The 15,203-nt window shown below is 36.0% G+C and overlaps 1 protein-coding gene and 1 long non-coding RNA gene across 2 annotated transcripts in view; one reads left to right on the top strand and one right to left on the bottom strand.

The window, feature by feature from the left end:
- LOC135077991 (uncharacterized) overlaps positions 1 to 1,007 on the bottom strand; it is an 86,848-nt gene extending 85,841 nt beyond the window's left edge. Inside the window, exon 1 of the mRNA XM_063972530.1 lies at positions 858 to 1,007. The gene's annotated coding sequence lies outside the window, so the exon portion shown is untranslated. The remainder of the gene's footprint in view (positions 1 to 857) is intronic.
- A 1,779-nt stretch (positions 1,008 to 2,786) lies between these two features.
- On the top strand, positions 2,787 to 5,583 carry LOC135077992 (uncharacterized). The gene is made up of 4 exons (XR_010258557.1): positions 2,787 to 3,113; positions 3,300 to 3,453; positions 4,828 to 5,023; positions 5,432 to 5,583. It is a non-coding gene; the product is annotated as an uncharacterized LOC135077992 (long non-coding RNA).
- The last annotated feature ends 9,620 nt before the right edge of the window (positions 5,584 to 15,203 follow it).

Raw genomic sequence — 15,203 nt, forward strand, 5'->3', positions numbered from 1 at the left:
ACACCGGTTTGAGGTGCCACGTTATAATGCATACTTACTTACACAAAGCGATTACCATACTAGGAACGCTTCGGAGAAACTCAATTTTCCATGTGGGAAACAGTATCTCAATTCAACAACAGGCCGTGGTTCATTACTATCAATGTAGAGTTCGAAACAAAACATGCATAATTAATTTCAACCTTATTTGGAAGACACTAAGCTTCAAATCAGCATGTAGAGTTCCGGAACAAAAGGAACACTTAAAAGTGAAGCTAACGATTATTGAAATGAAGATTTTAGTAAGAATTTAATCAAACTACTCAACGCTAATTTCGTTGTTCGCTCGCATACCATTTGGTTACGTCATGGGCGTCACTAACCCTCTCCCCGCCCCCCTCCGTGCCTTTATCAATCACTCGGGCGATATTAACAGGACTTTTCGCAACTTAGGAAGTAGTTCCTCAGTCATTGTGAGATAGAGGTCAATAATTGGGGCCCGAGAACCGCAAACGGCCTTGCCAAGGTAATTACAATCACCAAACTCAAGGTCGTCCAAGATAACGCTATTAAAAATCAATTATATGAACCTACTCATTCTTGTTGTTCTCACGACGCGCTGTTTACAAAACAATTAAAACAATAGCAAGTTTCAGGAATGATCCGACTCATTACGCGCCAGTTGATGCCGTATCAATTAGTACGTGCCAGATGCCTTTCCACATAAAACCTGTTTCGGTTTTTATGTTATAGTTTGCAACCTTTGTTTATCGCTTACACGTTCTCTTTTCAAACTTCATAATTCAAAAAAGTTCCAAATTCAAATTTGAGTTCCGAACAGTTTGGAATCGAAAAAGTTCAGTGAAGCATTCTCCTACCTGCTAATTAGACAAAGAGCTCGCGATCGCCGTCAGTGACAACACGTTACACAAACATGCACACACTGACACATGGGTTCGGCGCGAGCGAGTGCGAGCGAGCGGAAAGAGGGAGGCGACCGCTCGGGCCTTGCGTCTGGCAGCGGGCGGCTATCGATGGGGACTGTGTAGGCCGGTGCCCGCAGTGTCTCCATTACAAATTCGTGAAATCTCCCCACTTTTGTGTAATTTTCCGGCAAATCATTTTCATAATTTTTTACAGTATTCATAATTTGTTTAATGTTAATTGGTATGCTGCTAGCTGATTTTATTTAAAAGTAAACAATTTATCAGTAAAACTTTTGAGCTTACTCAATTTACGTTTTAATTAAAATCTAACCTTATCACTTTATTTCAGTATCTTTATGAGAACAAGCAGTGAACTTTTTAATATTTAAAGGGAATCAGCGCCCAACATTTTGTCTCTATCACTGCAAAAAATTTTACCTATTCATTTGAAACTTGATTTACGAGCATCAAAGCGTTTTCACCTTCTGATTTTTCTTTATCATCCTCCGTTCAATTAAGCTTCATAACTACTTTCTTTGATTTGATTCGAATATAAGAACTCCATCCCATAGCATGTCACTTATTAAGTACAAAAAATCCCACAAAATACCAAGTCCAAATAGTCTCCCAAAAAAATTACCCCAAAACGGCGAAAAAAATCCCAATCTGGCATCCCATCCGTTGCCCGCAATGCACGCGGCGGCACGAGCGGCGAACAGCTGATGTGCCGGCTGGGACGCACACCTGTGCACCGCACTCTCTCTTTCCCGCACGGCGCGGGCGCAGCGTCTTGCTGTAGTTGCTGTCACGCCAACGAACTATCAACGTAGAAGGACCGTGTACATGATGAATTAATAGAGCCCAGATCAGTATTTTTAGTCTTGATTTTATAGGTAGAGCTGTCGTCAAAGAGGTAGAGAAAACATGGAAATGGTTTGGTAGAGCCTAGAGCGGTCCGAGACAAGTGAGTGGATTAACCAAGTAACTCACAGCAGCTGGAAAGGAATAGCTTCTTGCTGTCACGCCAACGAACTATCGACGTAGAGGGACCGTGTACATGATGAATTAATAGAGCCCATATCAGTGCTCGGCTCGTTTTGTGTAGATTTTTGGTAGAGCTGTCAAATAATATGGCCGATCAGTATTTTCGGCGCGGTCAGTCTTCAATAAATAAGTAAGTAGAGCCATCGTCAGAAGACGGAAGAGGCTTTGACGGAATTGATTTGTGTAGGTAGAGTAAGTAGGATTCAGGATCAGCAGGTGTAAAATAATAGCCATAGATTGTCACTAACATTCAGCAGATAACCAAAATAGGCATTATGATAAAATCGAGCACCAATTAAACAAGCATAAGGAATTAAATCTTTCATTGAATTAACTTCTAAGAATGAAATCATCAACAGGTATCAAACATTCAGCTGTCAATTACCAATGAAATCTGAATCTAATATTTTATTCGTAGTTCTTCTTAGAATTATTTTAAAATTTAGATAATTTGATCTGAATTCTCACGCAAGCACCAGACAGAGGCATCCAGACAGCAGCTGAACTGACGATACTAAATAGGATTTAATCTGTATCTCAAAAATGATCGATCACATCGAATATTGGTAAATTCGATTTTAAAATGAGCAGCATTATTGTACCTAAGAACTGTGCAATAGGACCTACTTTACGAACGACGCCTTACCGAACGTACAATTCGATTTTTGAAATTCAAATATCCATTACAATTTTGGCGCCAAACTAGTATTCTAATCTAATCTGTGGCGAGAACTTACTACTCCTTTTTTTATTTTTTTTAATATTGTTTTTCACGGCTCTGGGTTCAAGCCCTTTTAAGCCAGTCTTTGAAGTCCGTTGAACTTTTGTTTGTATTTGACACATCACATCTGTGTTTGACACTTCACTGAGTTCACTGCACTGATGCACAGCACTGATGATTCCAACTGATTCACTGATATTCTCTTCTCAAATAGTTCCCAGAGTTGAAACCACGAAAGTATATAAGGGTTTGAAAAGTTTCGGATCCTTCAGGAGCTCGTCCAACGACTCTGGTACACGTTCACAAATAGATTGAAGGTCATCGATCATGACCAGTCTCTGAACTCCAAAACTTCTGCATTTCAAGATTATGTGTTCCAAATCAGCAAGCTCTTCATTGCAATATGTACATTCAGGGCTCGGAATCAAGTTGAGCCTCTTCAGGTGAGTGGGAGCGTGGCAATGGCCAAATCTCAGCCTATTTATGATGGTTATAAACTTCCTGTTATCTATATTCTCATTCCTCCGATGGTACCAAGGTTTGGCGGGCGGGCTTCCTTGGATCTTAGCATACCATTTTCCCTTTTCCATACTAGTAATTGTCCAGTACTCATGCCATATCTTTTTCAGGTCTTGACTGATTGCGGCTTGATAGTCAGTGTGAGGTAACTTCAACAACGTAGAATGGTCAACATCAAAGTCATTCCTTGCAGCCAGATCAACAATTTCATTCCCCCTGATGCCACGGTGCGATGGTACCCAAAGGAAGAGCAGTGTCTTACCAGTAAGTCTATATATGTTATTAATTAATTTCTTAATATCATAAATTATATAATTCAAATTATATTTACAAGAGTTATTTTCCAGAGCTAGTAATACGCTTTTAGAGTCAGTTAGAATAATAATATTGTCAGATGGTGGATTACATGTACAGATATGTTTAAGTGCTAAGAGGATAGCATAACTTTCTGCAGTAAAGATACTACAGTGGCTTTCAATTTTATGACTTTGAGTAAGTTTAAGTTGTGGATCATAAAATGCAGAGGTTACTCTATTCTCTTTCTTTGAACCATCTGTGTACACTTTATAATAAGACTTATTTAGAAATTTATTAAGATCGATTTGATTGGTGATCTTTTCTCTTAAAATAGTGAAATTTTTTACAACAAGATCTTCATAATTAACTTTATACATGGGCCATGGCTTATCTTTATACATATTTACAGTGAGAGACTCTATATACAATGCAATTCTTAGTAAGGCTGGAGTGCGTCCAGATATTAACTCATTACCTGTAATTGGAGGAGGAGGAGTAGAGCACATTTGGGATGATAAGGGAGGCATGATTCTATCTAGTACTGGTTTGTTGGTTGAAGTTATTAGTTTAAGGCAAAAATTTCCTGCTAGTTGAATACGTCTCAGTACTAAAGGTGGAATGCATGTTTCACATTGCATAGCAATGATAGGAGTTGAACACATAGCTCCTGTTATTATTCTAAGTGCTTTATTCTGAATAACGTCTAATTTTTTTAGTAAGGTTGGGCTACAGTTCATATATGCCAAAGTACTATAGTCGAAATGACTGCGTACTAAACTCTTGTATAACATTGATAAAATCTTGGGATCAGAGCCCCAACTTACACCAGCTAGTGAACGCAATATGTTTAAAGCCTTAGAAGAGTTGCGAATTAGAAGCTTAATATGACTTTCAAATGTGAGTTTTTTATCTAGACACACTCCTAAAAACTTTTTTTCCTGAATCCATGGAAGAGGATTATTATTGTAATAAATAGTAGAATTACAGTCATTATACTTTTTCGAGAATATCATAGCGCCGCTCTTATTGGGACTAATATCAAGTTTTAATTTACCAGAGTAAAAATTATGAATTTCAACTAAAGCTAGGTTTAGATTATGCACAGCAGTGTTTACATTCTTATTTACAGTATAAATTAATAAATCATCAGCAAATTGTAAAAATTTTATATCACCTTGTGGTAAATACTTATTAATTTGGCTGGTGTATAAATTGTACAATAATGGCGAAATCGTAGCACCCTGCATTGTGCCTTTATATACATATCCGGGTCCATGAATAATGTTATTAAATTTTATATACATTATTCTTTTGTACAAAAAATTGAAAATCCACTTACAGACTACCCCGGGTACTCCAATATCACATAAGATGGCTATTAAAATTGAGGGGACCACGTTATCGAATGCGCCCTGTACATCAAGGAAGACACAAGCTGTTGCAGAGTGACCGTCAAGAGAATTCCTAACATCTGAGACCAATGCTGTAAAACTTTCTGCTGCACTTCGGCCTTTCCTAAATCCGAATTGTTCATTTGGTAAGATATTATTTGATTCGACATAATAATCTAATCTTGTCTTTAACATGCACTCAAATACTTTACCTATACATGAAGACAGAGAAATTGGTCGATAAGAGTTACAGTCATCAGGAGGCTTATCTGGTTTAAGTATAGGAATGACACATTGAGTCTTCCATGAGTCTGGGATGACCTGTGTTTGCCATAGTAAATTAAAAATGTAGAGTAAAAGTTTTTTGGCATTAATATGTAGGCGACGAATAACTTCATAAGGAATGTTGTCTAAACCAGGAGTAGTGTTCCTACGAGACTGCAGAGCAGTCATAAACTCTTCCCAAGAAAAATGTTGAGACAAAAAAGCTGCTTTTTCATCACCAATTTGAGAGAAATATGTTTGCAATAATGAATTATTTACTTGTTTTTCAGGAGGAGATAGAGGAGAATATTTCTCAAAAAAAGAGGGAATCCATTCATCATTCTTCGGCAGTTTGGGAATTGAAACACGCTTAAACCTCTTCATATAGTTCCATACTGTACTAACAGGAGTATATCTATTAAAAGATTCACATAAAGATTTCCATCCAGTTTTCTTTTTTTCCTTAAGAGTTAGTTTTTTAGCAGCATCCAATTTTTTATATGCAATGTAGTTGTCAATGCTTGGATTACGTCTATAAAAATTTAAAGCATCTTTACTCTTTTTAACTGCACTATTACACTCATCATCCCACCAAGGTACAGGCTTTTTCATTATATTGGGAGAGGTTTTGACTACTTTAGGTACGCATTTGTCTCTAATACTAATTAAATTATTATAAAAATCGTCATAAATTATTAATGGATCTGTATTATCTAAATTAATATTAACTACCATGTTTTCTGTTTCAGTATGAAATTTAAACCAATCAGCTTTATTGTAAATAAATTTGTGTACTGGTTCACCTATCTGATATTTATCAACAGAAGTCTGGATATCTGTTACAGTGGGATAGTGATAACTTCCCATTGGGTCATCATAGACTTTCCAATCACATAATGGAGCTACTGAAGGGCTGACACATGTTACATCTATAGCCGAAGGATTATGAACAGATCTACCAACAGTGGTTGGCGCCCCTGAGTTGAGGATACAGAGGTCGCTCTCGTCAAATATATTGTAAACTTCATTACCTCGACCGTTACTAGTAGCACAGCCGAATGCGATGTGGTGAGCATTAATATCACCTGATAGCAAAAGTGGCTTAGGTAGTAAGTTAATAATCTGTTTCAGTTTGCTACCATTGAATCTTGATCTATTTTCTTTAGGTGGTGGACAATATATACATAGAATACTTAAATTACCTATGCCAGTTCGCAGATTAATAGCTACAGGTTGTAGAAAATCATAAAAGGGAAGCTCTATTACTGAATATTTCAAAGTGTCTTTGACTAGGATGGCGACTCCACCCCGGCCTTCTTTTTCTTTACCTATTTTACTAACTAGATTGTAATTATGAATACGAAAAGAACTGTTTTCTTTCAACCATGTTTCGTTTAACAAACATATATCAATATCATTATCAATCAAAAATTTTATAAGTAATGGCTTTTTGTTAATAACACCTTCGACGTTAAATTGAGAGATTCTTATGAAACTTTTATCCATTTAAAGCCCTTTGAAACTTTTTATAAGAATTTCCTGTATAATAGAACTATTAACTGCCCTCGTTTCGTTGCCAATAGCGACAAGGGCGCCTACAAGGCCCTTGCGAATAAAATCATTGTTTAATATTTCATCTATTAATTGTTCATTGGTAAGTGGTTCTTTTTCTTTAACTTCCATCGAGTTAGCTGAAGTGGAAGAGGTCGCTGTTGAAACCGAGCTAGCTTGTGGCTTCCTTGATGCAATAGATTTTAAGTTAGTTTTAGGAGCAGCCAGTAGCGGAAACTCGCTTATGTAGTTTTTGATAACTGGGCTACTCTTAGTAGCCGCAGCACTGCTGGAGACCATATTAGCGTAAGTTAATTTATTTTTTTTATCTTCCATTTTTTGTTTTTTGACAGGACAGTCCCGTGAAATCGCAAGATGAGCTCCTTGACAGTTTATGCATTTGGCTATTTTATTAGAAGTACATTCAGAAAAATGATGTTCTTCAGAACATATTGAGCATTTTTGCACAGATTTACAAATTTTAGCACCATGGTTGAATTTGAAACACTTGAAGCATTGCAACAATGGAGCGTTGTATGGGAATACTCTGAACCTAAAAAGGTCTAGATACACATGTTCGGGTAACACAGTTGATAAAAATGTGATAGACACAGATTGGAATGGCTTTATGTCGCCGTTGTCTCTTTTGGTGAACCTACGTACACCTATGATCTCATAAGAAGATGAGAGTTTTTTAAAAAGTTCCTCATTGCTGATACTAGTGGGTACAAAGCGAAGCACGCCGACTGTTTCTACTGCTGTGGCTGGGATGTATGCCTTGAGTTGGTGTTTGGTTAGGAAGGGATCGTTTTTCAGGAAGTTATTGGCATTACTAGACTGGGAAAATGTGACACATATTTTATTGGCGTTAATTCTTTTAAGATTGGTAATGCCCTTGATTTCATTTTTGAAAAGGTTGGTAGTCAGGATGGGATTGTTGTTCCCGATCTTCTCATTCTCTTTCGTGCTTTCCACAAATACAGAAAACTCGCCACTCACCGTGTTCTCCGCGAATAGCCTTCTATACCCTGGTTTTACGTACGGTTTGTAGAAATCTTCATCTGCACTCGTATAGGTGTGATCTCTATTTGGTGCCTTCCTTTTTTCCTTGCCCCTGGGCGGGTCCTTACCGTCCCCGTCCGGCATAGTCGAGTTTTAAGTTGACTTAACGACTTCCAATAGATAGATAACTATTTATAACACAAAAAGAGAAAAATACAAAATTGGCTTCAAAAATCGCGCCTAGTGCGTTCAAAAGCCCGCCAAAAAGTCCTTACTACTCCTGCCTGCGTAGTGTTGCCCTCAAATCGTGTGACGTACACCGTGTGAACACCGGTGATGTGGCACTGTGGCAGTATCTGTATTCAGCATGATGCCCGCTACTGTTGCTAGGTCACTCGCTTGCTCGAACTGTCATATAACAGTCGCTATCGGGTTGATCGCCTTGTTGGTGGTTGTGCAACTGAAATGTGATTAGACACCATGAGTAAGAAACAATGATGGGGATTACGCTATGTCATGGTGTGAAGACACTTTTCGCAGAAACATAACACTTACACACATTTTGGACAATATCAGCAAGGACTAGCCTCTTAGACGTTCTGGCTACTGTAAAAAAGTTTATAAGACTGTTTTCACTTTGATATTATTTGAAACTGCACTTACAGATTTTGGAAGCATTAACAAACAATCAGCAAAAAAAAAGACTCTTATGAAGGTGTAAGACTGAAAAATAGATTCAACAATTTAACAATGCAATTGAACTATAACTTTTGGGATTTTATTAAATCTATCACAAGAATACATTTGCTTTTTACATTAGATTTGACTATAATGATGTCAGCCCGCTAATATGTAGCGTCATTTCGCACCTCTGATCAATACTAAAAAAACGTAGAGTTATTAAGATGTTACGTATAAAATCGTATATGAATATGCAGCATATAATATTGCATGTCAGTAGCTATTTGCAGTCTCATACCACAATGCCCTTGTTTAAAAATTGCCGCCGGCTAGGATGAAATCCGGTACTGGACCTAGTGTGCTATAGTTACTATGTTGAGCAGTTTTTACCGTTTGACTTCTGAACAACCTTCTGAGGTTGAGTCAATTAAAAAGCTGTTCTGATACACATTCAAATTAAGCGTCTTAAATTTTTGGCACTGGCGTAAAATTATTCGTTCGAAATTTGAAAAAAGACAAAGAAATTGAAGCTGCTTGAGACGATAAGTAACTGTGAAACATTAACTGCAGTAAATAGTAGATTAGACTAAATATACATTTTGCTGCAAAATAACTAACTGGTCTTTGCTTATTCAGGAAATTATTTTAGCATTGACTGTAAACCTTTAGTGTAAAACTTTAGTGTCATTTTTATTACGGATCGTAAAATAGGTACAAAAAGGTATTTAGACTTACTTGAACTTAAGTCTCAAGTTAGAAAGTTCGCGAAGGGTGTTGAAATTAATTTAATACTAAATTAAAAACGTATTTACCTCTCTGAGTCTCTTTACTAACTTAATTGAAAAAATATTATTGCTCTAACTGAAGTGTTACATAAGTTGAAGTTAATTGACTAGATAAAAATTCAGTTTATTCTGCATTGGCATTTTAATTAACAACAACACCTATCAAGCGGTGTAAAATACAATCGTTCGCATGATTACTTTATAATACTTTTACATACAATGTTGACATTTCACTTTTTACTTCAAAAATAATCTCCATTCTGATTACAGTCATATAGTGAACAAAATAAAGCCTAAAATCTAGTGTGGAGGTAAATACCTAACACATGGAACGTAAAGCTGATTTGGAATTTTCGAATGATCATGTTGCATGACGTTACATAACTCCATATTAACCTACTTAGGTAATATGTGATTTTTTGGCGCATTTGTTGTGATATTAGATGACCTAGTTCCTTTGGGACCGGTTCGGTGACAGCCAGGCTGTGCCAAAGTTTAAGTAGCAAGGCATCTTGGAAAGTTTTAGTACTTACGGTTGAGACGAAATGTGCAATATAGTATGGTATAGAACTCTACCCTGGTCTCCTTAGAGAATCTTCTGTGAAAGCAGAGGCAGTAGATTCAACTGATATTAACTAAGGCCGGGCACCATCTTACTTTAAAGACAAACGTCAAAAATCTGAACTCCATACAAAAACCACCGGTTATTGTTATCGTTAAAAAAGGTGGTGCAACTCTGCCTAAATGGTTTGAAAGCATTTCAACTCGAATCAATGCTCAATCTTTTATTGCAGACAATATGAACTTAAAATCAATATACATTATGGACCCTGTATGGTTCGGCAATTAGGAGAGAGGAGGACAACCCTAGATTAGCCGAAAAATTTGTTAGAAATTAGAGCTAATTTATCATTTAGATACTCGCGACTCTTTAGATACTATGGATTCAATTTTCAAATGGGACACACAGCAGGATTACCTACTCAAATCTAAGATTCTTCTGTGACAGAAAATACTTTTGTAGAGTCAGCTGAAATTATAATTGAATGGTCAGAGGGCATCTCAATTCTCAACTTGACTCTCTCCATATTGTGGGTCTTTTAAATAAAACATGGAATTGTGACAAAATGTCTAAAGCTAACAGAAATAGTGATTAAATACCTGAATACAAGTGTAACAAGCAATAATTTTAATATAATCTTTGTTAGCGTATGCAAATCGTTTGGCAACTGTTCCGTACCGTCCCATAGCGTTTGTTCAGAGTTGCCGTGTCAAAAAAGTGCATCATTGCCAAATGCTACAAGACATCTGTTTAGGAAGACGATCTTTTATTATGCAAACTTTCGTATAATTTGTAACAAATATTGAAGTTTTCCGGTATTTTTATTTTATTTTTGTAAAACAAATGATTGTTACAAAATGTAGAGTTTAAAATATCATTCAGTTTCCAGCAGTCGTAGTCGACAATTTTATATCCATGTTAAGGGCATTTATACACTCAATTATTTTGGACCCGGCTGCCACGCCCTCGCTCGTTCAGCGCTCTTAAGTATGCAATTTAGAAAAGAGGGTATATTAGATGCTATAACAGACGTCATCATTAATATGACCCTTCAAACCTGAGTGTGTGACCAGAATTGGTCTTAGAACAGCATTATGGGCCACTCTATTGTTGCTATTTGATACAATAAAGCCCAAGTATGACTAATATGCCTGTGACCTCTGGTTAATGGCTCAACGCTACTAAAGAAACCGTAAGGCAATTATAATAGCTTATGCACCGGAAAATAGGCGACGCGGGACCCCACCACTTGAACTTGGATTATTGTAACGGGCTACATTAGGATTCCAGTCTAGTCTTTTAATTTGAAAATTAATCTTTTAAAAGATGCAACTTATAGGTACATTATCACAAATGTATTGTGTGCTGAAACGGCTGAAATTAGATAATATCAGGAAACAATTTTCACCTTTTCTTTTCTTATTACGCAAAAATTATTTGTATATTCTTTTTACAAAGTGTATATTCTTTTTTCTTCTTATTTTTATTCTTATAATGTAGGTATTCTTTTCACATAGTGAGTTTAGATCAAAACATTTGCAGTTCTCGAAGAAACACCATTCTTTGAAACATACCTAACTTTAACAACCACTTTTTTTCAGCCTACTTACAATGAATATTTGTGTTTCCTTTGCAACCCACACACACATCCAAATTAAAAACTTAAAAAACCGAATGACTTCCCGGGATCACTCAACGCATTCGTGTCGATTCAAATTTTAAACGAACGCCATAGCGGCGCGTCGGTCGAGCGCAAGGTTGGCGCGAACACGCTGCCACGAGGTCATTGTACACCGAGTTTGATGTCCTAAATACCTAGGTAGTAAGGGCATCAAATCTCGCACTTTTTGCAATAGTCTAGGTTACTTCAAATATTAACGTTTTATTCGAACAGCTCTGAGATTTTTTGGCCGATTTAACAAATTATACGTACTTGAGTACACTTAACTCTGGCAAGTCTAGACTGGATCTTAGAACTGATTAGTTGAAGCGTACCTAATGTCTATTAGAATAGACTGCATGACTACGCCACATCACCACATTTTACGGTGAAGATATTTGGATAGTGAACAAAGACTCTATTTTCAAAATATTATTATTTTAATTTTGCCGTTTTTCAGTTGAAGTGTTGAATTGAAACGTTCATCAATTTCAAAAAGAATTATTGATTCAGCGGTGTCTATGTCGCAGTCGGATTGTATAATCCGCCGTTTTACATTACCACTAGGCATTTTACATTACAGCTCTGTTTTGTAATACGGCGGTTCAACGTTTAGGCGGATTGTCATTGCGATACGTTCTTCAATACGGCGGCCCTTTAGCCGCATCGTACTACTATTTAGATTGTAGGGTGACCATACTTACAAAATAAAACAATGTTTAATGAAAATTAATTTTAATAAGACAGATTGCTTCTCACGATATTCCTTAGTAATTAAGTAACAATTATTATCTTCGTTACTGTAAGTAAGTAAATTATATATTTGGCTTTAGTCATTTAAACTTTTTTTGAAAATTAATAATGAAATAAAATATTTGGCTTTAGTCATTTTTAAACATAATGAGTAATCACAAGGTACCTACAAACATCTTGAAATAAAATATATCTCAAAACAATTAAACTTTTCTAAAAATTTTAAGAAATTATTAGATATCTGGCTTTAGTCTTTTTGCACCAATAATATTTAGTAGGATTCCGCCGAACACCAGAATCCATAGCCACTTTAGCGGTTTTGATAACCCCCAAAACTCGGTCCCTTGTCCACGGTTTTTTACTGTTCCACATTGTGAAGAATAGAAATTATTCAATTGCAAGTTAAAATTGTTCTTAAACTCACTGTCGACACACATATTTATAACGTTTTCTTTATTAGATTCAGAAATAACTCCGTAATTTAGCAACACATTTTCTGCATCCGACGCCATTGTTGTTGTTATGTCAGGCAGCGCCACGTTATTGAAAATGGGAACTAAAAACTGTCAAAGCGGCGGGTAATGACACGCTGTTTTACATTGCGGCTAGCCGTATTGAAGAACGTTTGGCGCCGAATACATTCCGGCGGATTTTCATTCAGCCGTATTCAATCCGCCTAAACGTTAAACCGCCGTATTACAAAACAGAGCTTTAATGTAAAATGCCTAGTGGTAATGTAAAACGGCGGATTATACAATCCGACTGCGACATCTACATCACTCGTAATTTCATAGAGTACTACAAACAAATGAAAAAGATTTCTGGAAAATTATTTTCCAATTACGTGAAATCTCATTTGAAAGATCTCTTTTCAGAGCCAATGATTTCAGCAGACAAAAGTCAAGTACTTCTAAGATAATTTATACTGTGTGGGTGTAGATATTATGTAGCACGTGTAGTGTCATGCTCTACCATTATTAGCCATTATATTGGAAATAGACTAAATTAATTTAAATACGTAAATTATTTATTATTACGAGTATTTGCAGTAAATACATAGATTTAGCTGTTATTAGCGTATTTTGTAAAATTATTTTGAAAGAGAGAAAGAAAGAAAAATATTTATTTGGTACTAATTTTGAACTCTACATCATTACGTACGGAATCATTTCGTTGTGGTAGTTAGATATTGCCTACTATACAAGTATTTTTTTCAGTATTCATACAGACAGAATATAGGCACTAGGTATTTGTCGACCTTTCGATACATACATTATACACTGGCATATCATACGAGTACAATGGTAATTAGATTCGATTTTGCAAAAAAAAAAATAGTCTGATACTCTGCATTCTGTAGGGTATTAATGATATTTTAAAAGTGCTCAAGACAAATAACCATGTAAGTAATAATATTATTATTCATTACAACAATGTTAAATGAAAAAAAGATAAAAAACAAATCTACCCCGAGTTACATTAACATTTCTCCTTCTCAACCCTAAAATGCGTAACGGTGGTTCGTATAAACTTTTATTTACGACATAAATGGGCGAAACGCATAATGAGGTAAAATATTCAACGGGTCAACCCCGCACGATAATTTCGCCTCAATATATCCGTCTCCTTTACACATACAAGCACCCGAGGGTGTATGAAAGAGATAGGTGGAGTGGATGATGTCGAATCAGTTTGCTGAGTGGGGCGTCAGGACGGCGGAACGATACAAAAACCTGATTGGAATATCTTTGTTTAATCTAAAGCATTCGTTACAATTGATTAGCAAAAAATGTTCCTCCATTGTATTTCTGTAAGGATTTTCGAAGGTACCATTTCTAATACGAATTACGTTTGTTCCTTTGATTAACGTTACATAACTAGCTCATCACCGCGGCTTTGCCCGCTTTGAATTTAGTCTATCGCATAAAACTTTCGCTCCTTATGATCGTAAAATATTCTAAAAGTCTTTATTTGTTACCAAACGCATAAATATTAATGTTCATATTTACCTAAAAAGTGATGGGTTGTCCATAAAAACTTTCTACTCGTAGGTAACCTCACTCAGGTTCTTTTGCGAAAAAGGTATACGGTCATATTTTTATGCCAGGTCCTTCCTATCTCAATCCCAATTTTTTTCAGAGGTGAAAATGTAACAAAGAAGTTACGTCCTATCATCACTATTGTCATTGTTTCAGCCATGGGTCGTCCACTGTTGGACATAGGTCTTCACCGATGATTTCCAGATTTAATGGCTTCGATCTACTTTCGCATTTACAAAAAAAAAATGATTGACGTAATAATTTATTTAAATTTTCACCCTATATTAAAATACTAAATCCTTGCAAAAGTTGGGTCCAGGCGCAAAAGTCCTTCGTTATAATGTAAACAAGTTTCCACTGGAATTTTCCAAGTACGCAGCTAAAAAATACATCTACGCACACTTTTGGGCAGTATCGATCGCGCTTCGCTCCAAAGGGAAAATTAAATTCCGATGTCTCCATATAAATAAGGTAAGTATGCATGTAGTTTACCTAATCATAATCATAATAAGGGATCATTAAGCAGATGATAATTACTATCTAATATTATTAAAGTCATAAACTAGGGCATGTAATATCGGAAGGTTTTCAATTCCGATATTGGATTCCGATATTAGATCTCAATATCGGAATTCCGATATTAATATCGGAATTGAGTTCATGTGCTATAAAATTAATATTTGGTTATATTTTTCGTTATGGGCATCCCTTGCATTTGGTTTTTTATGTGACAAGAGGCAAACGAGCAGACGGATCACCTGATAATGAATGGTTACTGATAATGAGCCTATATGGACTAGCAAATAATTAAAGTGTTTTTGTAAAATCACAGGTATCAAACAAACTTTTACTCCTTCATTATATTACCCTGTTTTATGTTGGTGGAACGAATTTTAGAGTCATTCAAATCACGTGTTACAAAAATTGTAGAGAGTGGTAAAAAACTTGAATATGCTTGTAATTTGTTCCTTTTTGATTATCGATGTACAACTCACAAAACCACAAGCCATCATCATCATCATTTCAGCC

This window comes from Ostrinia nubilalis, chromosome 14 (genome assembly GCF_963855985.1).
Source record: "Ostrinia nubilalis chromosome 14, ilOstNubi1.1, whole genome shotgun sequence".
In the NCBI taxonomy this organism is placed as follows: Eukaryota; Metazoa; Arthropoda; class Insecta; order Lepidoptera; family Crambidae; genus Ostrinia; species Ostrinia nubilalis.